Raw genomic sequence first — 26,943 nt, forward strand, 5'->3', positions numbered from 1 at the left:
TACTGTATACACACCCAATGTTATGCATTATGTACATATTACATCATTAAAATGGTCACCATCTTACAGATGGGAACCATAAGGTCAAATATTAAATTTTCGTTCAGTTTTTGTACTCATAGAAAATAGTCAACCCAGCATTTGAACCTAGGCCTGTCTCCAAAACTGCCTCAGATGTCCCATTGTGTTTGGATTCATAGTTATTCTGAATCCAATTAATACTTCTGTATTTTAGGAAATTATACTCCCTCTAGGATCATATTAAGTATGATATCATTAATTTATAGTCAAAAGTAATTTCTTAAAAATAACTCAATATTTGACATTTGATTATGTCAATATTGCAAGAGGGATTAATTCTATTAACATTAATGAATTTTGTGCTAGAATTGTTTACTGATAAAATATTCTATGTAACCTTGACTATCTTTTTTCACATATTGTTAATCATTTTACCAAATTTGTTTCATAAGTAAATATAAATCACATTTAAAATCCAGCTTGAACAACAAAGAACAGTCTGAATAATTCACAAGGCATATAAATCACTAAAACTACGACTAAAATAATATCTGGCACTAGTGATTTCAAGTCATTTGTGTGAAAGTTGAATTTCTAAATCTTATTTAAAAATAAAATAAATAAATAAAAATGTGATGCTTTATGTATAACAGCATGACACTAGGTATTATAAAACAGATCACATTAGTTTCCTATTTATATACATTAATGATAATTAACAATACAAATTGAGGTCTGATAAATTTCATTCTGTGCTATATCCTTACATTACAAATTACTGATCAACAGATTTGATGAGATAAAAATTTAAGTTAACTTTTGAGTCATCAGTTAAGTAAGCTAGGTAATGAAGAACTACATGTACAGCAAAGAAATCACTGACCCAAAGTAAAAGAATACAATAAAGACTTTTAGAATATAGTTATTAGTGCAGTATTTTATATTCCTCTTAAAGCATGTTTTCATTTTTTAGCTGTGATTGTGTGTGTATGTGTGTGTGTATGCACAGACACAATGTTGTAAGAAATGTAAGAATATCTCCGTATACTCATTATTAATGCTACTTTTTTATTAATTTTCTTTATATGATTTCTGCATTCCATACAAAATATTTAGAGATGGACTACACTTTGCAGGAGTTTTACACTGTTAAAAGTTAACATGCAACAGTGAAAATATATTTGTCTTTGCTGAAGTCACATTGTACATGGAAATGCCTGGGTTTCCTTTTTAAGGGAAATTATTTGCATGTGTTCTAAAGATTTTACAATCTAACAGAGAAAAAACTAAGTGTTTGCAATGCATCCAGAGTCACTTATGTTGTCTAGTATGTACCCTTTCTAAAGGCATTAATAATGTATTGAACCAGTAGTGTGCTACTAGGGATTGCAAACCACATTTGTGTCCCAGAATGCATTCCTCCCAGATACCTGCATGGCTCACTTCATTCAAGTCTCTCCTTGAATGGAATATTATCATTTAAGCTTTTTGTGAATACTCCCTAATCTTGTTTTATTTTTTGTTGTAACTTTATACAAACTGATACAATGTGTACTTTGTTATTGTTGCTGATGATGTTTTAGGTTTGCTTTTTATCAAGTTCTCTCACTAGAGTGTGAATCCACAAGAGTGGAGACTTTGTTTTTGTTCACTCCTCTCTCCCAGCACCTGCCACAGTTATGCACTCAACAACGTTTGTTGACTGTTGAATGACAAGACAAAAGAAATGTAAAACAAACCCAAAAGATATCTAAATAACACATAAATATAGGTACTAAAAAATTCTTTGAATAGAAGGAAGCATTTAATAAAAGACAAAAATCATTATTATAATTACAATGTTTGCCATGAAAGTGATAACTTTAATTCTCACCTTCACAGTCTTTGTTTCTCTTAGAATTCTGTGAAATTAAGAACACTGAAAATACACTTTTGTTACAATCTACACTTGGCAGTGAGTGTAGATTTCAGCACATAAAAAACACAAAGCAAGTGAGGGAGAGGAAGACTCTGGATTTGGCATTATCCTCACTGGTGTATAGGACAGATGCTGGGGAAGAGGCCTGGATGCAGAGCCATGCCTCCAAAGTGTATGTTGGGTTTTTGAAAGGCTGGACAGATATAGGTGGGATTCTAAAAGGAGATAGCATTTGGCTGATCAATTAGTTATCAATCAATTAATCAATTAATTTATGCACATTCTACTGATTATTCTACTATTAAGTAAGGCACATTCTACTATTATGCCTTTCAGATCATTAATATATCCCTTCTCTCAGCTATCTCTATGTCCATAAGTATGTTAGTTTAGTATGGACTCTCAACTAGATGGATACAGTTCACTTTTATATGGTCTCCCCATTTAGCCTTATAATCCTCTTTATACCTGCTGCTCTGCTTCCAGAATGATCTTTCTTATATTTAAAACACATATTGTCACTTCAGTATTCAAGATTCCGCAAAACATCCATCAGTACAGATGTTATTACAATTTCTGTGGTTGGTTGGTGGTGATTGTCTGTCTCCAGCCACCTAGAATATACATTCTGAAAGGGAAAGGATTTTTTTTTTTGCTGTTTTGTTTCCTGATGCAACCCCACTAAATATATGCTCAATAAATATTTGTGGAATGAATAACAATAAATACTCAAATAATTGCTTCTAGTGTTTCATTTAGTTCTGATTAAGCCTAGGTTAATAAGCCTGGCAGTGACTTCTAACACTGTTGTGTCTTCTATAACTACTCTCCCAGCTGCTTTTACCTCATGTCTTCTCCCCTTAATCAAGTCTTCCTTGTCCGTCTGCACCTCCCTAAGCCACTCCACATGCAAATCAACATTGATAACACTAGCCCACTCCCTTCCTCTCCCTCCAAGAATGATACCCTCTTATGAACATCTGTTATTTAGTAAGCACACATAAGCCATAACATTTAGTATCATTTCGGAAGTAGCAAGTAATTGAATACTGCGGGAGCTTAAACAAACGGAAGAGAGAAGGAAGACAAAACTATACAATTATGACAGATCTTGTGCATTCTATTAGAGGTGGGAGAGAGCAGGGAAGCAGCGCACAGATGCCATGTTGAGATAGGGCTGCAATCATTATCACAGTCTCCTGAATGACTTCCTTGCATCACACACACTGTCTTCCTTACCGTGTATGCCTTTATTCCTTTACTGGTTCTCTTTGTCAAAAGTTTTACCTGTTCAAAAAGGACCTTTCAAATGTTAAACAGATTTTAAAATATCGACAGATATTTCATACCCATTAAATGAATGGGAGGGAGAGTTGTAAAAACACTTAAGCTTTTTCTGCCTCAACTGGATTTGCTCCACACTGGGAATTAATATTGTAGGTGTCTGTTTCCTTTCTGTACCCAGCTGTGAGCAGTTAGGAAAACAAAGGCAGGAGATAAGGTGTAGGTTGATATAGCATGCAGTAGTCCTCATTATTCCCAGTTTTACTTTCTGAGGTTTCAGTTACCCGCCATCAACCACAGTCCAAAAATATTAACTAGAAAATCCTAGAAATAAAGTACTCATAAGTTTTAAATTGCGGGTGTTTCTCAGTAGTGTGATGAACTGTCACACCGTCCTGATCCATCCTGCCCAGAACATGAATCATCCCCTTTTCTGGGGTATCCATGCAATGTCCTCACCTGTTAGTCACTGAGTAGCTGCGTGGCTATTAGATCTACTGTCAAGGTGTTGCAGCGCTTACATGCACGTAACCCTTATTTTACTTAATAGTGGCCTCAAATTTCAAGAGTAGTGATGATAACCATTTAGATATTCCAAAGAGAAGCCATAAAGTGCTCCCTTTAAGTTAAGAGTTATGTATGTGTAGGAAAACACATAATGTGTATAGGCTTTGGTACTATCTGCAGTTTCAGGCATCCACTGTGGGTCTTGGAATGCATACCCAGTGGACAACTTTGCCTTGTTTGAAATTCATAACATTTAAATCACTTTGATACCTATCACCCTCTGGAAAAATATTGATTCAGTTCAATTCACATCAACTCACATAAACTCATGATCATATTCAAGACAACTGAGAGGTATGAACAAAGATACCTGACAGGCAGAACCAGTGACACAAACGCCTCAGTCAAGTTGAGGGGCATGTTTCCACTGAGAGGAGAGAACAAGAAAGAGAAACAGGGAAAGTAGTATGGAAATAGGATCAGAAAGAAGTTGGCATTGAAATGGAAATGAAATCTTACTATTTGCAACAACATGGATGGACCTAGAGGGTATTATGCTAAGTGAAATAAGTCACAGAAAGCCAAATACCATATGATCTCACTTGCATGTGGAATCTAAAGAACAAAACAAATGAACAAACAAAACAGAAACAGAATCATAAATACAGAGACAAACTGATGGTTGCCAGATGGGAGGGGGGCTGGGTGAAAAAGGTGAAGAGATTAAAAAAATACAAATTGGTAGTCACAAAATAGTCACAGGGATGTAAAGTGCAGCACAGGGAATACAGTAAATAATATATATATATATATATATATATATATATATATATATATATTAATAACTAGGTATAGTGCCAGGTAAGTATTAAACTAATTGGGAAGATCATTTTAGAAATTTATAAATATTGAACCAATATGCTATACATCTGAAACTAATATAAAATAATGTTGAATGTCAAGTGTAATTGGAAAAAAAATAATCAATCAATCATTAATTAATGTGCAGAAGTCCCATGGGGACTTTCACCTATTTTGTGGTTCTTTTCTAAGGCTGGCCCTAATATAACACGATTTAGACTTTGCTCAGTGTAAGAAGGAAAGGATGAATTTTTCAGACAGAGATTTTCACTTAACCTACCTGAAAGTTTGACACATGATTCTGTATTCTATACATGATATGTTGATTTGAAGATAATTTTTTATTTCCCCAGTGATTTCACTAACAATTAAAGGAATACAAAATTTTCTTTGCCAGAAAGAGAGGAAACTTCATATTTCTCCTATATTTTTTAAATGAAAGGGGGATCAAACTGGGATTGAACTTAATTGAAAGATGATATATTGATATATGTGAGCGGAATGAGGATAGTGCGAAAGGCGATGGCACGTGTGCCATAAAAGAATGACCTATTAGGACTTCCAGCCAGATAATCCTACCATTAAAGAATAAGCTTGTCTGAATGCTGTGTGTGTATGTGCTATCTAGCCAAAATAATGCTATTGAAGTTTTTGCAGTAGTTGACAGTTTTCTGATCTATTACCTTTGTCATAGGAACGAAGCCCTGGCAGAAACATTTGGCCACTTTTTCAAATCCTTACATGTGAGGGATGTACTAAATGACTAAAGGACAAATGTAGTCCTGCTTAGTGCAAAAACGATGTTACTGTGCAATTGAAGGCAGTTATTAATTTATTTTTAGTTGGATGCTTATGCCAGAGAGCTCTATTTATGCAGGCCATTCAAGGAGAGTGAGAGAAATTGCTCAGCCTGAAGGAACATCACAGTGAAATCTTTCTTAAACAAGATCTGTTCTTGCATACAACACACTGTCACTTTCACAAGCTGACATTCAGGGGGGAAAAAAAAGATAAAAAAAATGTAACAAATTTCTTTAAGCTTTTCTCCAAATATTTTAAATTAAAGAGTAAAAATGAGAATAATTTTCCACCTTCCCACCTTATTTCTCCTCATGTCCACAGGAGAAGGACTTGGAAATATGTCTTGCTTCTATACAAGGTATCATTCTTATACTTAACAGGCTTGGATTGCTTATATGCCTTTGAGCTTTTTAAGTATTGAATAATTAAAATATGCATTGACATTTTTTGGCATTCAAATGTATATTTAAAATCACAGCTTTATCCGTTTTAAATAGCTTAGATAATAATCATCCCTGATGAAAGAGTTATTCTACCACAATCTGCTTTATTGTACTCTAATTTGAATGTAGGAAAACTAATTTCTAGACTATAAACTGTTTTCATGTAAAGTTACATATTTAGAACAACATGTTGGAAATATACGATACTTTTACAGTAAGTGAATAATGAATCCTAAATCTGTAGCTTAACCATGCCAGTTTTACAGACTCTCATACTGTTTTGGGTTTTTGTTGTCTTTTGTTATGTTTTGAAGTGTTCATAGTGAATTTTAGGCAAAATTTTCAGAAATAATACAATATTCTTATGTATCAGAAGTGTTTTTATTTCCATGTTGGTTAAGTCTAGATAGTATACACCAAGGGCTTTCCTCGTCTCTAATTCTGAGGTGATGGTGATGTTTCAGTAAAAACTAAAATTTGTATAAAATATTCTTTAGAGGAATATGTATTTCATTATGCGTTACTAAACACTCTTATTTCATGTTAAGTATCATAGAATTATTAGTCATGAAAATTATGTTGTCTTAAAATTTATGAGTAAATTTTTCAATATATGTCAAGATAATATGATTATTTAAAAAAGTCAAATTTATTTAGAAATACCCCAATCATTTTCTACTTGAGCAGAAGCTTGTGCATTCTAGCCATTAGGGCAATGTCTTATGTTTTCAATGAGATGTAATTTCTATATGTGCGTCAAAACATAAAAATGTTGAAATTTTACATGAAGTTCTAGGCACATGATGTAACTAAGTAAAATTCAACACAGTGTTTTGTTCTAAGGAAGATGGTTTGCTTTATGGTAAGCAAGCATATCTAAATTTGGTCCAAGAAAGAGAATCCATCCACATCTGAGATGTGAGCGAAGTGAAATAATTTGTTCAATCATTGTAATATGATTAGAAAAGGTAAACTTATTTCAAAACTTAAAACAAAGTTAATTTAAATGTTAATTTTAAAGACTTTTAAAATTCAACATGAACAAAATGATATGAGAAAATTAGGAAATATAATTTCAAAGACAGAGGAAATGGAGTAAATAATGTGAAGAATATGAGCATAACAAAGAGTAAGAGTGAACCTTGGGAGGAGAAGGTGGCAAAAAAAGGCAGTCTTAATGGCGTCTAAAACCTGCATATAATTTCCACAATTTTATCTCTGATAATCAATACCTCAAGCTTTAGTGCTTCTTTCTGGACTATTTTATTAGCAAATTCTCTGTGACTTTTTAATTTAATTTAATTTTATATTTATTATTATTATTGCTATTATTAGTATTATTTATTTGTTTATTTATTTATTTATTTTTTGAGGGTATTCCTGTTAGAAAGTAAGAGGCTTGCTTGGAAGTAGAAAAGTTCCGCTAGTAACAGCATAGTACCTGGAGCCAGAAGAGGAGGGGTAAGGGGAGTTGAGCAGAGAACAAAAAACCCAGCAGACTCAAGGAAGAGAGGTATTTGCATAATTTCCCCAGTTTTATAGTGAAAATATGAGGCAACCAGAGATTTTTAATTGGATGCATTGAGGAGACATTTCAAAGTACCTGTATTTCCTGAAACTATATTGCTATTATTTTATTCAAGATTAAGAGGTCCGTTCAAGTTAGTAGCAGTGTAGACAAAGTGCTGAAAAGTTGGTCCTAAGAGGAAAAGGGGGAACAAGGCGTGACTGAAACTGAGGCTGATCACTTTACCGCTGTCGTTGTTATGAAGATTATATACTATGTTATAGGTAATATAATCTGGCTATATTTAAAGATCAAACATAGGTTTGCTTTAAAATTTGTCTTCAAGAAGGACTTTATTTCCAGCTTGCATGATAAAATGACTCTATTGGCAAAGCAGAATAGAATATAAGCTCCAAAAATCTTAAGTCACATCCATATTTGCATTTTTTTTTCCAACAAAGATATGTAAAATACTCTGTGAAACCCTCCTGCATTAGCTCAGCAAGGGATGAAGAAAAATTCGAACACACAGAAAATACCACGTATTGAATTGCTTTTGCCAATGGTGTACAAATGTAATAAATACAAAAATTACATAGCCAAAATAATGCCTGTGATTTCTCTCAGAATGTGAGGTGGCAAGTTTGTAAAAACAAAATTGTTTTAATTCCACTCGGTCAAGTAAGGTCAAGGTGAGAGAAAAAAAAATAAATGTAACTTTCTTTTTTTTTACGTTTAATTTTAATATACTTTCTCATTTCATTTTCTTTTCCTTTTGTGTGTTCTTTGTGCTTATAAAAGATCGTGGTCAAGTAATTAATTTTTAGTATTAGTATTTTCACAAAGATGTGAAGTTCTTTGCTTTGTTTCCTCTGATCTCTAAATGCTCACCTTGCATTTAGATTCTACCCTATTTATTTGGAGTCAATAATGCAACTCCAAGGGTTGTGAGCACTAGAATATTACCTTTGTGCACTAATTAATTGAATATGATAATGAGGGCATGACTACAAAGTCAAAGTAGGAGAAAATGAGAAATAAGGCAATTGATTTACCAGTGCATAAAGAGTGAAAACAGATTTTATTATCTCTAAAACAATACTTTTGAATAGTTATATTTTTACACATATAGTCATATGTTCATATTTTAATAGACATATACTATGAGAAGAGTCTATTTTATTTTAGCTTTTTAAAGTAAAAAAAAAGTGATAATGCCTTAAACCTAAGATATGAAGCTAAACTGTGTGACTATTGTATTAATTTTTCTTTTGAATTACTGTTAGAAAGATTAATTTGTCTCTAACATATTTTGTAAGCTTTAAATTTGTTTCTTGAACATATATAAGGCATATTTTGTATCCAAATCTTTATGTTATGAACTACAGTGGAGAGAGTTTCTTGAATATTTCCACTATAATTTAAGAGCAAAAAAAAATTGTATCATTAAGAAACAGCTGTTAATAATTATACAATGATTACTGCAGACAATGCAATTGCTCTAAAAATTACTAATAATCAATAGTCAATCATAAATGAGAGATTTTGTTTGTATTTTTCATGAAACAGTTATTATCTGCTTAGTTTAAAAGGTCTCTGCTCACCCTATTCAACTCACAAAAATAAAATTGGTGACATTTAAAAAATAAATAGATAAGTAAATATCTTTTTTTTGCTTGATGCTTGATAATTTTCCTCATATTTTAGGCCTTTTTTCATGCAAAGTTGAAATAGGTCCATAAAATACATAAACTGTATTGAGAAAATGTGTATTATTGATATCTCCACACAAAGCGGATTAAGAAAAAAGAGGAAATTTGTGAAGTTGGCATTTAGTATCATTATATCAAAAAAATTGCTATTGTATTCAAAGATGTGGTCTACTACAAAGCTTTTCCCCAAAATGTTACTCTGGCCACTTTCAAAGGGAGAATATTACATTATTTAGAAAACTGAACTGATGAAGTATGGCATTTTCTCTGGTCTTATTAAATGTAAAAATCATGGGGTATTGTTGCTAATATAAATTTTTTGGCATTTGCATGTTAATTGGTAAAGTTGTTTTTTTTCTATTTTTTAAAAAATCATCTAAGGAAATATTCTTTCACCAAGTGTAGCTGCTCCCAACATAAGGAGGATAGTGTGAAGAAATTTAATTTTAAATTCAGACAATTTCCTGATAATGCTTGGTTAGATAAGAATGGGATCAGCCATTAAATCTAGAAATATTCCTATAAGAAGTAAGGATATTATATCATTTTGGGTTTTCACCAGATATATTTGTTATATAATGATATATCTATCTATCTATCTATCTATCTATCTATCTATCTATCTATCTATCTATCTATCTATCTATCTATACCTATCCATCCATCCCCTTTACAATACCACACAATTTAATTATCTGCTTCCCTATTTACAGCTATTGTTAAAAATAATCCCTTTTGTACCCCTTCAAGTACCTTAATTAATATGACTCATTTTCTCTATTTCGTTATCTAATTTTTCTCAACTACTGGCCTCCTCAAGTCAGGTTATTTTCCATTCCTAAATCAATCGGAGTATTTCCAGTCTCACTGTTGTGATTTAAAATACAAGTGACAATCACTGTGACAAACATTTTTATTTTAGTAACTGATAGATAAAAAGTAGCTCTTACTTTCTCCTAATTCAACCATGATTTTAAGAAGAAATAATCTAAGAGTGTCTTCTTTCCATATTTTTCTACTTAGTCAAGTATGTATAAACTGATTTTTCCAGTAAAGATTAATATAACATTAATATTTCAGAACAAGCTTAGCCTAATGCAGTAACTTGGGGCTTCTCCATCTAAAGCAGTGATTCATAAAATGTAATGTACATTTGAATCATCTGGGAGTGCTTGTTAAACATGCATCTTCTTGGATCTACCTCCATATTCATTGAAGCAGAATTTCTGGGGGATTTCTTTTTTTATGCGGATAAATATGGATCATGCTCTGGCAAAGACTTAGCAAGCTGAATGAAAGTGGTACCCTCTTAAAAACTGCAAATTTAAATTCCTTCTGTCTTCTTTGAAATTCATCTTAAAATTCACAGAGTGCAATAAAATTAGACATTTTTATTTTCTATAAAAAGGGAACTAACATTTGTCAAAAGCTGGAAATTCAAAGAGTAGGATTCAAATGCAGATCTGTCTGGCTCCAAAATTTGTTCACTTTCTGCGACAATATGGACATCAATTTTAGTTTAAGAGTTACTTGTATGAATATATGAATTACTTTGGTATTTTTCATTGCATAATCATACAGGGTAAAAAGCAAAAATATGTGGAATTACATTTTTTACCTACATTTAAGCTGCAACTTTGATTATTTTGAAAATAATGTGAATGAAATCTTACCTTCTTATGCTACAAAACCACTATGATTTTATATTTTAATTTTCTTAACATTTTCCTTTCTTTGAATTAATTATTTTCCTATTTTTCCTAATGGTTTACTGTTTAAAACCCATTCTGTGCCTTATGTCCTTCCTTGATTTTACACACCTTTGTTCTAGAACTTTAATCTCATACCTCTACAACACACTGCTTCAAAAAAAAAACAAAAACAACAACAAATAAATGTGTGAAAAAATACTGCAAGGCACTTTTTTAAAGTACTTTATTTTAAAAGAGTTGCAAAAATAATGTGAAAACTTCCATATGCCCTTTACCTCTGCATTTCACAATTGCTGGTATTTTATTACACTACTTTCACAGCCTCTCTCTCTCTCTCTCTCTCTCTCTCTCTCTCTCTCTCTCTCCATATGCTCTGGATGAGTAAGTTATACATGCCTATGCAGTCAGAGTGAAATTATCAAAATCAGAAAATTAATATAATTATATAATCTATAGGCATTCTAATTTCATCAATTGTCCCACTGGAAGCAAACTATTAGGTTGGTGCAAAAGTAATTGCGGTTTTAGCAATTATCTTTAACCTTTTAAACCGCAATTACTTTTGCACCAACCTAATAATTTACTAGAACCCAATTATGGATTATCTGTCTTTTAGGCTCCCTAATTTGGAAACATTTCTTGGTTTTTCTTGGTCTTTCGGGACTTTGGCATTTTGAAGAGGAAAGGACAACTGCATACTGTGTTTCAGGAAAGTAAGACCTCGCTGGACAAGAAGCTCTAATGCATCTTTTGGAGCAAAAATTAATATAAGACCCGGTCTTATTTTACTATAATATAAGACCAAATCTATAATATAATATAATATAATATAATATAATATAATATAATATAATATAATATAATATAATATAATATAATATAATATAATATAATATATACCAGGTCTTATATTAATTTTTACTCCAAAAGATGTATTAGAATTGATTGTATTGCTAGGTCTTATTTTTGGGGAAACACAGTAGATTGTCCCATAATGTGATTCATCATGGTTATACATTCAGCTTCTGCTTTCATGGGAGAAATTCCATAGAAAAACTGTTCAGTTTTCAATGATTCATAACAAGAAAATATGATGGAGATTCACCCTATTACTGATGATGTTAACTTTTGTAACTTGGTATAGGTGGGTTTATTTCATGTTCCTCCATTGTAAAGTTAGTTACTATTTTTCCCTTGAAGTACCTTGTGAGACATACTTTTTAAAAATATATTCTCATTTTCATGTTCATTATTCTTTCGCCCATAATATATGAGTGATTGATGCCTGTAATAATTATTACTATTCATTAATGATCTTGCCAGAAAATAATTATTATGAAAGTCAAGTGGGTATTTAATAATTGCATCATTTATTTTACATTTATTACTTGGAAATTAGCTGTAAATTAGAGCCTTCTCTCCTCTATTATCTATCTGTCTATTATCTATCTATCTATGTATCTATGTATCTATCTATCTACTATTTTTATTCATAATTGTATGATTGCATGGATTCTCATTTTATTCAGTGGGTTATAAAATATTTTGAGTCTTGTATTAAGACAATAGAAGAACTATTTAAAACATTTAGTATTTCATTTCTTACATTTGGCACCTGATACATTTGGAATGTATGTATGGTGAGATATATGGTTTTAATACTTATATTCTATTTGTCCAAAACACTCTCCAGTTGTTCCCGCACCATTACTTAAAAGTTCATCTTCCTGCCATGATTAGAGATTCACATTTAACATATATCCTCTATTATGAAAATGTAATCATATATATATATACACATACATATGTATATATACATATATATGTATATATATATGGATACATATATATGTAATACACATGTATATATGTATGAATATATATATGAATACATACATATGTATATATACATATATATGTTATATATGGATACATATATATGTAATACACATGTATATATGTATGAATATATATATGAATACATATATATGTATATATATACATATATATGTATTCATAAGACCTGACATATTTTCATTTGTCTTCCGTATCTTAATTGTATTTTGTCTTCTTAAGCAGTACAGTGATAGTCCTTGAATTTCCTTTACCTAGGAGAGGGATGCTATATTATTAAGAGTAGGGATATTCTTCTAAATTGTGAATTACCACTTTCATCCTCAAAAGAAGCATGCTTTGAATGAAAAAAGCTATTTCATTTGAATTACACTTTTCTGGTACAAGAATCTAAACTACATCTTTATTGTTTCTATTCCCCCTGGTATATCTTTTGCAATCTCGATTTTTAACCTTCTGTTAAATACTCTATGTCTTCTATGAAGCAAATAGTTGAATCATTTTTTTGTAAATCAAATTAGAAATACTTGTATAATAAATGACTTGCACATTTATTGATGAGTTTGCTATGCTTAGTCTCAATTTTGCCATATATACATTTTTTCATTTTTCTTTTTTTATTAAAGTTTATTGGGGTGACAACTGTTAGTATAGTTACATAAGTTTCAGGTGTACAATTCTGTAATACATCATGTATATATGACATTTTGTGTTCAGCACCCACAGTCAGTTCTCCTTCCATCATCATAAAAACATTTATTCATAAAGATGTGTGTACTTCTATGTTAATTGCAGCTTTATTTACAGTGGTCAAGACACGGAAACTACCAAAGTGACCTTTCATAGATGATTGGATAAAGAAGACAAGGCATATATACACAATGGAATACTATTCGGCAGTAAGAAAAGATGAAACAGGACCATTTGTGACAACTTGGATGGCTCTTGAGATTATTATGTTAAACAAAATAAGTCAGACAGAAAAGTCGAGCACCATATGATTTCACTGATATGTGTGATATAAAACTGAAAACAACAAAGGAAAAAGACAAAGAAATGAAAAAACAAAAACTCATATAAATTTTTAATCTTACGTGGTATGTTGTATTTTCCATGTTTCTTTGTTCCCGCAGTATATGTTCATTGTTCTTTAACTTTATTTAACTTTTTAAGGAATGGTTGCATTTTTTTCACACATAAAATGAAGTATTAAATATTCAATTAACAGTACCTAATATGTATATTTTTTAATTTATTGGGGTGACAATTGTTAGTAAAATTACATAGATTTCAGGTGTACAATTCTGTATTACATCATCTATAAATCCCATTGTGTGTTCACCACCCAGAGTCAGTTCTCCTTCCATCACCATGTATTTGATCCCCCTTACCCTCATCTCCCACCCCCCACCCCCCTTAACCTCTGGTAACCACTAAACTATTGTCTGTGTCTATGAGTTTCTGTTTCTCATTTGTTTGTCTTGTTCTTTTGTTGTTTTTGGTTTATATACCACATATCAGTGAAATCACATGGTTCTCTGCTTTTTCTGTCTGACTTATTTCGCTCAGCATTACACTCTCAAGATCCATCCATGTTGTCACAAATGTTCCTATATCATCTTTTCTTACTGCCGAATAGTATTCCATTGTGTATATATACCACAACTTCTTTATCCATTCATCTATCGAAGGACATTTTGGTTGTTTCCATGTCTTGGCCACCGTAAACAAAGCTGCAATGAACATTGGAGCACACGTGTCTTTATGTATAAATGTTTTCAGATTTTTGGGTAGATACCCAGGAGAGGGATTGCTGGGTCATATGGAAATTATATTCGTAATTTTTTGAGGAACCTCCACACTGCCTTCCATAACTGCTGCACCAGTCTGCATTCCCACCAACAGTGTATGAGGGTTCCTTTTTCTCCACAGCCTCTCCAACACTTGTTACTATTTGTCTTGTTGATGATAGCCATTCTGACTGGGGTGAGGTGATATCTCATTGTGGTTTTGATTTGCATTTCTCTGATGATTAGTGATGTTGAGCATTTTTTCATATGTCTATTTGCCATTTGTATGTCCTCTTTGGAGAAATGTCTCTTCAAGTCCTCTGCTCATTTTTCAATTGGGTTGTTTGTTTTTTTGTTGTTGAGTTGCATGAGTTCCTTGTATATTCTGGATATTAGGCCCTTATCGGAGGCACTGTTTGCAAAAATCTTCTCCCATTCAGTTGGTGGCCTCTTTATTTTGTCGATGGTTTCTTTTGCTGTGCAGAAGCTTTTAAGTTTCATATAGTCCCATTCGTTTATTTTAGCTTTTACTTCCATTGCCTTTGGAGTCAAATTCATAAAATGCTCTTTGAACCCAAGGTCCATAAGTTTAGTACCTATGTTTTCTTCTATGCAGTTTATTGTGTCAGGTCTTATGCTTAAGTCTTTGATCCATTTTGAATTAACTTTGGTACATGGTGACAAATAGCAGTCCAGTTTCATTCTTTTGCACGTGGCTATCCAATTCTCCCAGCACCATTTATTGAAGAGGCTGTCTTTCCTCCATTGTATGTTTTTAGCTTCTCTGTCAAAAATTATCTGTCCATATTTATGTGGTTTTATTTCTGGGTTCTCAATTCTATTCCATTGGTCTATGTGTCTGTCTTTCTGCCAATACCATGCTGTTTTGATTATTGTAGCCCTATAGTACAATCCAAAGTCAGGAAGTGTGATACCTCCATTATTGTTCTTTTTTCTTAAGACTGCTTTGGCTATTCGGGGTCATTTGTGGTTCCAAACAAATCTGATGATTTTTTTGTTCTATTTCTTTAAAATATGCCATTGGGATTTTGATGGGGATTGCATTGAATCTGTATATTGCTTTGGGTAATATGGCCATTTTAACTATGTTGATTCTTCCAATCCATGAGCACGGAATGTCTTTCCATTTCTTTGTGTCTTCTTCAATTTCTTTCAAAAATGTCTTATAGTTTTCAGCATACAGGTCTTTCACATCCTTGGTTAAGTTTATTCCTAGGAATTTTATTATGTTTGCTGCAATTGCAAAAGGAATTGTTTTTTGCATTTCTTTTTCTGAGATTTCATTGTTAGTATATAGGAAAGCAATGAACTTTTGTACGTTGATTTTGTAGCAAGCAAATTTACTGTATTCGTTGATTGTTTCTAATAGCTTTTTGGTGGAGTCTTTAGGGTTTTCTATATATAGCATCATGTCATCTGCAAAGAGTGATAATTTAACTTATTCATTCCCATTTGGATGCCTTTTATTTATTTCTCTTGCCTGATTGCTCTGGCAAGGACTTCCAACACTATGTTGAAAAGCAGAGGTAATAGGGGACAGCCCAGTCGTGTTCCTGAATGTAGAGCAAATGGCTTCAGTTTTTCACCATTAATTATGAGATAAGCAGAGGGTGTGTCATATATGGCCTTTATTATGTTAAGGTATTTTCCTTCTATACCTATTTTATTAAGTGTTTTAATCGTAAGTGGATGTTGTATCTTGTCAAATGCTTTTTCTGCATCAATTGATATAATCATATGATTTTTCTCCTTTATTTTGTTTATGTGATGTATCACATTGATGGATTTGCGTATGTTAAACCATCCTTGTGCCCTGGGGATGAACCCCACTTGGTCGTGATGAATAATCTTTTTAATGCATTGTTGTATTCGATTTACTAGAATTTTGTTTAGGATTTTTGCATCTGTATTCGTCAGAGATATTGGTCTGTAGTTTTCTTTTTGTGTGTTGTCCTTACCAGGTTTTGGTATCAGGGTAATGTTGGCCTCACAAAATGAGTTAGGGAGTACTGTCTCCTCTTCAATTTTTGGAAGAGTTTGAGCAGGACTGGTATTAGGTCCTCTTTGAAGGTTTGGTAGAATTCACTAGTGAAGCCATTTGATCCAGGACTTTTGCTTTTGGGAAGGTTTTGGATGACTGATTCAATTTCATTACTGGTGATCGGTCTGTTTAGATTTTCTAGTTCTTCATGGTTCAGCCTAGGAAGGCTATATGTTTCTAAACACTTGTCCATTTCTTCTAGGTTATTGAATTTGGTGGCATATAGTCCTTCATAGTATTCTTGGATGATCCTTTGTATTTCTGTGGTGTCCGTGATAACTTCCCCTTTTTCGTTTCTGATTTTGTTAATTAGTGTCTTCTCTCTTTTATCTTAGCAAGTCTAGCCAAGGGTTTGTCAATTTTGCTAATGTTTTCAAAGAACCAGGTCTTTGTTACATTAATTTTTTCTATTGTCTTTTTGTTTTCTATTTCATTTAGTTCTGCTCTGATTTTTGTTATTTCCTTTCTTCTGCTGACCTTGGGTTTTACCTGTTCTTCTTTTCTAGTTCTTTAAGGTGTAACATGAGGTTATTTATTTGGGAGTTTTCTTGTTTCTTGAGATAGGCCTGTAATGAGATAAATTTCCCTCTTAAAACTGCTTTCGCTGCATCCCAAAAATTTTGGTAGGATGTATTTTCATTGTCATTTGTTTCTATGTATCTTTTGATCTCTTCTAACTTCTTCTTTGACCCAGTCCTTCTTTAAAAGTATGTTGTTTAATCTCCATGTGTTTGTGCTTTTTTCCGCTTTCTTTTTGCAGTTGATATTCAATTTCAAAGCCTTGTGATCAGAGAATATGCTTGGTATGATTTCAGTCTTCTTAAATTTGTTGAGACTGATTTTATGTCCCAATATATGGTCTATCCTTGAGAATGTTCCATGTACACTAGAAAAGAATGTATAGTCTGATGTTTTAGGATGAAGTGCTCTATAAATGTTAATTATCAATTTCATCTAAAGTGTCATTTAGGGCTGCTATTTCGTTATTTATTTTCTGTTTCGATGATCTATCCATAGTTGTCAATGATGTACTTAAGTCCCCTAGTATAATTGTGTTTTGGTCAATTTCTCCCTTTAGTTCTGTTAGTAGTTGGTTGGTATATTTCGGAGCTCCCTGATTGGGGGCATAAATATTGATGACTGTTATGTCTTCCTGTTGTACAATCCCCTTCACCTTTATGAAATGCCCATCTTTGTCTCTTGTTATCTTTTTCACCTTGAAGTCTGTTTCATCTGATATCATTATGGCTACACCTGATTTTCTCTGGGTACCATTTGCTTGGAGTGTCAATTTCCACCCTTTCACTTTGAGTCTATGCTTGTCCTTGTAGCTGAGATATGTCTCTTGGAGACAGCATATGGTTGGGTTTAGTTTTTTGATCCAATCTGCTACTCTGTGCCTTTTTATTGGTGAGTTCAGTCCATTTACATTTAGGGTGATTATTGATATGTGAGGATTTCCTGTCATTCTATCTTTAGTTTTCTGGTAAGGCTGTGTCTCCATTGTTTCTTTGCCTTTTTGTTGTTGTCTATTATTTCTGTGTGGTGGTATTCTATGATGTTTCCCTCTGTTTCTTCTTTTATTACAGTATATATTTCAGTTCTGGATTTTTTTGAGTGGTTACCCTTAAGTTTATGTAAAAGAAAGTTTGATATTTAGAGTATTCCATTTTCTTCAGCACGCTTACTTTCTCCATTCCCATATTCGGTTCAGGCCTTTACTCCTCCCCTTTTTGAGTTTTGGTTGCCACAAATTGTCCCTGTTGATGGTGGTCGAATAGCCTCCTTTAGTATTTCTTGTAGTGCAGGTCGTGTATTAGAAAATTCCCTCAGCTTCTGTATGTCTGGAAAGGTCTTTATTCCTCCTTCATATCTAAAGGATATCTTTGCTGGATATATTATTCTTGGCTCATGATTTCTCTCTTTCAATAGTTTGAATATTTGGTTCCACTCCCTCCTGGCTTGTAGAGTTTCTGCTGAAAAATCTGATGATAATCTAATGGGCTTTCCTTTGTAAGTTACTGTCTTCTTTTCCCTGGCTGCCTTGAGGATTCTTTCTTTGTCGTTGATTTTAGACAGCTTCAATACAATGTGCCTTGGAGAAGGCCTGTTGGGATTGAGGTAATTAGGTGTTCTATTTGCTTCTTGGATTCGAGGGTCCAGTTCTGTCCACAAGTTTGGGAAGTTCTCATCGACAATTTGTTTGAATATATTCTCTGTTCCCTTCTCTCTTTCTTCTCCTTCTGGTATGCCCATTATTCTTATATTGCTCTTTCTGATGGAGTCAGAAAGTTCTTGTAAGTTCTTTCATTTCTTTTAAGTCTCAAGTCTCTTTCTTCTTCCATCTGTGTCATTTCCAGGTTTCTATCTTCGATGTCACTGATTCTTTCCTCCATCTGGTCAGCTCTATTACCTATTCTGGCTATTTCATTCTTAATTTCTTCTATTGAGTTCTTAATTTCCAGAAATTCTATTTGGTTCTTTTTAAAATTTCTATCTCTTTCGTAAAATGCTCATGCTCTTCTTTGATTGTGTTTCTGAGTTCATTAACTGCCTATCTGTGTTTTCTTGCATCTCGTTGAGTTTTTTCAGAACTGCAATCTTGAATTCTCTGTCATTTAAGTCACATATTTCTGTATCTTTAAGTGCCTTTTTGGAGACTTTTCACTTTCTTTCTGAGCTGTCTTATTGCCTCGGTTATTCATGGCAATTACTGATTTATTATTTCTCTTGCTAGACATCTACAAGAGTGGCTTCTTCAACAGTTTGATAGGAAGAGGTCTTTTTTTGTTTTCCAGTACTTGTTTACCAACAAGTACTGTTTTATTTTCTCTCCGACTGCAGCCTTTTTTTCCTCTCTCACACGGTAGTGCTATGTTTTCTCTGCACTATTCTAGCTTCTCACATAATAGGGGGATTCCCTGGGAGATGGGCTTCTCCTCTGTTAATAGTTTGCCTGGGTCACAGGGCGCAGTGTCCCTGTGGGTATGCAGAGAACTTTTGAAGTTCCAAAGCTCTTACTGCATCAGGTTCAGAGCCCATATGTTTCAGCAGTTTTGTTTACTCCTGCAGGGATCCATGCACATAGGTGGGGCCAGGGGCGGGATGAGTTGTGAGAGGTGGCCCAGAGCAATGGCAGCGACCACCACCACAGCTGATCTTGCTTCCACAGCTCTCTCCCCTTTGCCGGAACTAGTTGGGCTGAGAATCTTTGTCTGCAGTCCACAGTTGTCAGAACAGCAAATATTCTGTTCTTTTGATCTGACAGTGCTACTGTTCTGTTTCTAGCACCGGGCCGGTGGTGGTGGGGTGAGCTCTGGGAGGGTAAGGGAGGGGTGTCTAGTCTCAGTGCCTAAGGCTTCCATTCTCTGTTCAGCAGTGAGGGCTTAAACCACCGTTTTCAGCCTCTTCCTTCACTCTTTTCTCCGAGGTCTCTGCCGTGAGCTTTGGGTTCAGCCGTGTTATATGCTGCCCCCTCAGCCCTGTGGGCCATAAGTGGAGCCCTAGCAGTCTGAGTTCTTCCCTCTCCCGCAGGTGTGGTAGTTCCGGGAAGCAGCGAGCTCGGAGCACTGAGCTAGGTCTGCTTCCTGAGCCCGCTCAGCTCTGTCTCCACGCCTCTCCCTTCCCTCCTCCCTCGCTTGTGCGATTCGCCCACCTTTAGGTGAATTCAGTAGTGGGCCTCTTCGTCCTGCCTGCCTGCTGTGCAGGGAGTCTTTTGTGGAGTTATAGTTGTTTCATTTGTTGTAAATTCTAAGGGAGATTTACAGAGGCTCACCTCACGCTGCCATTTTGATGACGTCTTTGGAAAGCTCTTTATCTTTCCTTCTATTATAAATGATAGTCTTGCTGGGTAGAGTTACCTTGGTTGTACATCCTTGCTTTTCATCACATTGAATATTTTGTGCCAATTCCTTCTGACCTGCAAAGTTTCTGTTCAGAAATCAGCTGACAATCTTGTGGGGCTTCCCGTATAAGTTACTAGTTGTCTTTCAGGATTCACTGTTTGTCTTTAACCTTTGCCATTTTAATTATAATGTGAATTGGTTGGGCCTGTTTTGGATCTACTTTGGGATTTTCTTCACTTCCAGGACTTGTATGTCTATTTCCTTTGCCAGGTTGGAAAAGTTTTTAGTCATTAGTTCTTCGAATAGGTTCTCAATCCCTTGCTTTCTCTCTTCTCCTTCTGGTAGCCCTGCAATGCAAATTTTGTTATGTTTGATGTTGTCTGAAAGGTCTCTTAAACTATCCTCATTTTTTCAGATTCTTTTTTTTCCTTTTTGCTGTTCTGATTGTAGCTTTTATGCTACCTTCTCTTCCAAATTATTCATTTGATCCTCGCCTTCATCTAGTCTGCTGGTGGTACCATTTAGTGCACTCTTCATTTCAATTATTGTTTTCTTCACTTTTGACTGGTTCTTTTTTATGGTTTCTGTGTCCCTTTTCATTCTTGCTATCTGTTTGTTGACATTCTCATTAAGTTCCTTGAGCATCCTTATAACCAGTATTTTGAACTATGGCTCTGGTAGGTTGCTTGACGCCATTTTGTTTAGTTCTTTTACTGAAGTTTTCTCTTGTTTTTTTATTTGGGATGTATTTATTTGTTTCATCATTTTGGCTGCCTCTCTGTGTTTGTTTCTATGTATGAGATGGACCTGCTATGTCTTTCAGTCTTGACCAAGTAGCCTTATGTAGTAGGTGTCCTTTGGGGCCTAGAGGCATAGTCTCCTTGGTCACCAGCCCTGGGTGCTCCAGAAGTGCCTCTTGTGTAGGTTGTGTGTGCCCTCCTGTTGTTATGTTTGAGCCTTGACTGCTGTTGACATATCAGTGGATGGGATTGACTCTCAGACTGGCTGTGGGGTTTAGCCACATCCACAGAATATGGGTGCTGTGCAAGGTGCTTATCTTACTGAGTAGGATCCACCTCAGGGGGCTCTGGTGCTTTTAGAAACAACCCTTTGTATATGCCACTTGTTTGGCTAATCGGGGTGGTGCCCTGCTGTGGTGTGAGGCTCACCTTCAGGTATATTGATTCTGGGATCTCTTGGGAGGGGCTCTTGTGCAGGCCCATGTCACTCACTGCCTGTGACCAGCCTATACTACTTGTAGGAACGACAATGTGATCTGTGCTTTTTCACCATCTTTGGCTAACCTGGAGGCCCATGGAGGAGGCCTTTTTGCAAATTGGGGATGGCTGCCTCCAGTACTGGGTCTGGGGTAGCTCTGCAAAAAGCCAGGGCACTTTGAGGCCTGCTGCCACCTGCCTGCTCCCTTAAGGTTCAGCCCCTGATAAAGTCTCCTATGGTACCCTAGTTCGGTTAAGCAGTGTGTCAGGGAGCCACTAGAATGTGAAGAATTTTAGTCAATAGGTTCATGTAAATTCTGATTTGGTGCCAGTGCAGGACCTGTAGCTACTCAGCAAATGTCTACGAGCACACTGAGGACAGTCACTACCCGCCTGGTGCAGACAGACTTCCATAGTTTTCCACAGGTGGGGCTGCCTGCTCTCAGAGAAAGTGCACCTGGCCTGTAGAGTCTGGTACCTAGTTTCAATTAATTTCAATCCTGAAACTGCTTTCAAGTGATCTGGACTACCAGTGCTTAAGCAGATTGTAGATAAAAAAATATATATTCTCAAAAGGAAAATATCATCCAAACCTCAGTTTTTGCTATAATTTTAACACTATGTCTGATAAATCAAAACTGGCACAAGAATAAAAATATCATATGAATGAAAAACAGAGAAATCACAGGTAATAGAGATTCATAGGAGAGTTACATGATTGGTTAATTAGATGGAACATAATTTTAATATGTGCAAAGATGCAAAAGATTGAGAAAGTTGGTAGAGAATCAGAAGATACAAAAAAGTGAATCAAAATTCTACAACTGAAAAATTCAGAACTCAGTGAAGGTATTTGTCAGCTGATTAGAGCTGGCTGAAGAGAACATTAGTGAATTAAAAAATGTCACTAGAAAATAATCATAATAAAATCCAGAAACACAAAAAAATGAAAAATACTAATGGAAACATAATAAATGTAATATACATGAATAATAGACTGAGAGAACTTGTGTATGTGGAGAAAAATATAGATAGAGATAGATAGATAGATAGATAGATAGATAGATAGATAGATAGCATAAAAATATTCAGAAACAATAGTTGAGAATTTTCAAAAAATTATGAACGACAAATCCTTAAACTCATGGACAGTAAAAAAATAATAATGAGAATAAGAAAATATTTTGACCTAATGATAGTTGAATATTTTTTAAAGGGTTATGGTACCTTCTTGCAGGAATATTGATACCCTTAAATGTACATATTAAAAAAAATAGTTGAAAGGATGAAAATAACTGGACTGATTTTCTCTCCAGATAGTAGGAATAAAGAATAAATTTAACCCAAAGAAAAACATAATAGAAAGGAAGAGAGAACAATAAAAACTAATTAATGCAATTTTTTTGTTGTTGATGACATTCATGAAAGAGATTATGACAATAAACTAGACTGAAAAAGTCAAAATTTGGTATTTTCAAAATACTAATAAAATTGGTAAGATTGCCAACAACCAAAGTAGATGTTAATGAACAATATCAAAACAAAGAAGGGGTTATTACTACTACATCTTCCTGATACTGAAAAGACCAAAAACAATATTAAAGGAAATTGTGCAAATATTATTGAAAATTCAGATTAAATGAATGTATTACTGAAAAAATACCAAGACTAGCACTCAAAAATATATAATCCTGTGTATTACAAAATGAAATATTTAATAAAAATTCTTCCACAAAGGAAACATCAAGTACAGATGGCTTTACTGATAACTTCTATAAAGCAGTAGGAATTCATTATTGTCAATGTTATGCAAACATATGCAAATAAGGGGTAAATATGGAGCTCCTCCTAGTTCGTTTTCTGAGTCCAGAAAAACCTTGATTAAAAAACTTGGCAATGATATTTTGAGAGAAGATAATTATATATCAGTTGTATTCATGAATAAATGTTAGATAAATGTTAATACATATAAAAATACCTCATGACCAGATTTGATTTATTTTGTTATTAAAAATACTTTAAAATTTCAATAGATCTAATTCACCATGTTTGCATTGTAAAGCAAAATAACATGTTTATTTTGAAAAATGATATATAAAAAAGATGGACCTGAACTGGGATTAAGAACAAACTGGAACCCACTTTATCTGTCACCACATCCAAATTTCCAACTTTGATGATATGAATTATCTTCAGGAGAAACTGGGCCCCTTCATCATGGAGCAAAACATGCACCTGGCCCAAGAGTCAGGCTTGTTGTATGCCACGGTGCTCATTTGCTCCAGGGATCAATAATCAAATACTAGAGATGCCATTGATTATTGTTCACTTTTAAATTAATATATACTATTTACATTTTCTCTAAATGTTATTTGGGCCCCAGACTCATTTTCTTCCCTAGTTCCTGCACTAAATTTGAATATCTAAGCCTTCTCAATTTTTAGTAGAATTTATTGAAGATGAGGAGGGTATATGTGGAACCAATTGATTTAGAGCCATGTCTTTGTTCACCTAATTCTAACATGATAATAAGGGGATTAAAATGGTAAAACCCACCAGGAAAACAAAACAGATGTTAACAAATGAATGTAAGATAGAAAAACAGATGGAGTAGGTAAAAGTTTTGAAATAGAATTGAGAAATCTGCAGCTCAGCATATAGTACTGTGATAAGAATAGGCCAAAACTGTCATTCTGACTGATCGACTCCAAATTCAAATACCAACTATAAGTAGCGATACATCAGAATAAAAAAATTAGGATTAATTTAAAATTGTCCTTAACGTTAGTCAAGTCCAAACCTCTTTGCACCTCTACACACAGCAACCATATATTTTTCAACAAGCCAGAACATTTAGAAAATTTTGTTTATCCAAAAGAAAAGTCTACACTATGCTAAACTCCAGGGGCTCTCCAGTGTCAGCAGTAGTTCTCTGTGTTCACTTGAATGAGATTTCAGATACGGTAAAGGCTAGAATGAGGCAATGAAGCACCTATGGTACAATATGTAATAAGGTAATCACTTTCAGGTTCACACAAGTGCAAGTTTCTTATGATTAGTATGTACATGCTATTACTTTTTACATCATTTTGTTTACATACCATATGCATACATCTTGCTTATTCAGTCAATCTTTCACTTTTAATGGAAGTATTTAGATTCTTTGTTTTATGTAATTATTGATTGTTGGATTTATTTTACCATTTTTTTCTCCTCTGTTTTTTGTATTTTTTTGTACTATCCCCCCTTCTTCTGGTTAATAAAATATTTTTAAAATCTCTCCAATATACATTTATTTGCTGTTAAAAATATGACAGGTGTTTTCTGGATACTTAAAAAGAAAAACATACGCAAAATATATTCTCTACAATTGCAAGGTTTTCAGACTGTATCAGCATTGAAATGCAGAGTGTTATGTAACTAGAAGAGGGATGTTTAATTAACCTTTCATGAAATGAGTGAAAAGTAAAAGAAAAAAGACCTTCTGTTCAGAGTGATGTCTAAGGGTAAACTTGAAGATTAAATATGAATAGTTAGATGAAGATCCTTAAGAATATAAGAAACAACATGAGTAAGCATTGTTCCTTTTGTTGTCCCTCTTTATGCTTCCATATTTTTTTTTCTGAATGAGGTTGTGTGGTTTTATATTGTCCAATCTCAGACACTCAGCACATGCATTTTGTAATTTATCATTTGATTATTCTTTTAAACTTTCTCATTATTGAAGTCAAAGAAGTTATAATTTATCTTATTATTGTTACAATTCTGTGCCCATTTTTTAATGGGCTTATTTTTTTAAGCAGTTTTAGATTCACAGCAAAATTGAGCAGAAGACAGGGAGATTTCCTGTATACTCTCTGCCTCAACACATGTATACTTTTCTCCATTATCAACATCCCTGAACAGAGTGGTACATTTGTTACAGTTTATGAACTTACAATGACACATCATCATCACCCAAAGTCCATAGTTTACCTTAGGGTACAGACAGATTTACAATATGTATCCACCATTATAGTATCATATAGAGTAGTTTCATTATGCCTATTTTTTAATCTTTATTTACCAATTACTTTGTTCTAAATTTATACCCTTTGCACTTGCCATTCCTTCTCCTTATAATTTTCTTAAACTACATATGGACAATAAGAGCTCAGGTTAAATGTGAAGTGTTCAAATAAATACTTCCTAGACACAAAATTTAAATATTCTCTAATCCAGCCAACCCTTGTTCAAATTACCTTCAAAGCATATATTACTATTCAGTATCCTTGTCTTTTGTTTGTGTCTTTACTATCAATCTCTGTAAACACACACATATACAAACACACACACAAACATGCACACACACACACACACACACACACACACACACACACGGTCCATAACAGCAGGTACATTGTATTAGTTATTCATTTCCTTTACTCAGACGCTAGATCCCTGAGACCTCCCAAGATCTGAAAGAATGATTCTATTCAATTATATGTATACTGAGAGCAAAAACTTCACTTACATTTTCTGAATTCTATCCATTAGAAATCTGTCTCAAAGTTAGTCTATAATTTGGCCCTCATTTACTTAGTTCCAAATAAAACTTTCAACAGTTTTATATTTAAGAATAATTATTACATTAATATTTTTTGAGTGCTTACTCTCTACATGACACTATACTGACTTCCAACAAGCATGTGTAACACATATTACTCTTACATTGTACAACCATGGCTGTTAAAGATACCTGTGTTATAAAGGTGTTTTTGAAAAGTGAAACAGAATTATTTGAATATATGCACTATACAACTTAGTGTTTCAGAGTTCTGTACCAAAGATGTTTCCAGTCATTATAGTATATTTACACAAATTTCAGTGCCATAAAGATTACAATGAAGCACAAACTCATCCCACAGAACATATGGGAGAGATTTAATCTCCTCATCACGCTTAAAATACTATATATGTTAAAGCACAGTAAACTAATGTTTAGATACCTGTGAAATTTGAAATTTGAGTACACTTTTTAAAATATGTATTTGAGATGTAAATCTTATTCCACAACCAGAATTCAACTGCCCAGATACTAAATGCTAGCCTATGTTTGTAATAGGAAAAAAACTGTGAGTAGCCAAAATGTTATCACCTATTCACTGGATGAACCAATATATATATTTTTATGTCCATATACTGAAACAGTACTCAGGAATGAAAAGGAACAGACAACTGATATAGGCAATAACATGAATCAATATCAACACCTTTGTATCTCTGAAAGAAGCCATATACATATACAGTAGGGTACACACTGGGGAATTGCATTTAAGTCATTCTTTAGAGAAGGAACTCTTCATCTGTAGTGCTAGAAAGCAGATCAGACATTGCCTACCCCTGAGATTTCGGTATAGGGATTGATTG

This window comes from Rhinolophus sinicus, linkage group LG01 (genome assembly GCF_036562045.2).
Source record: "Rhinolophus sinicus isolate RSC01 linkage group LG01, ASM3656204v1, whole genome shotgun sequence".
Lineage (NCBI taxonomy): Eukaryota > Metazoa > Chordata > Mammalia > Chiroptera > Rhinolophidae > Rhinolophus > Rhinolophus sinicus.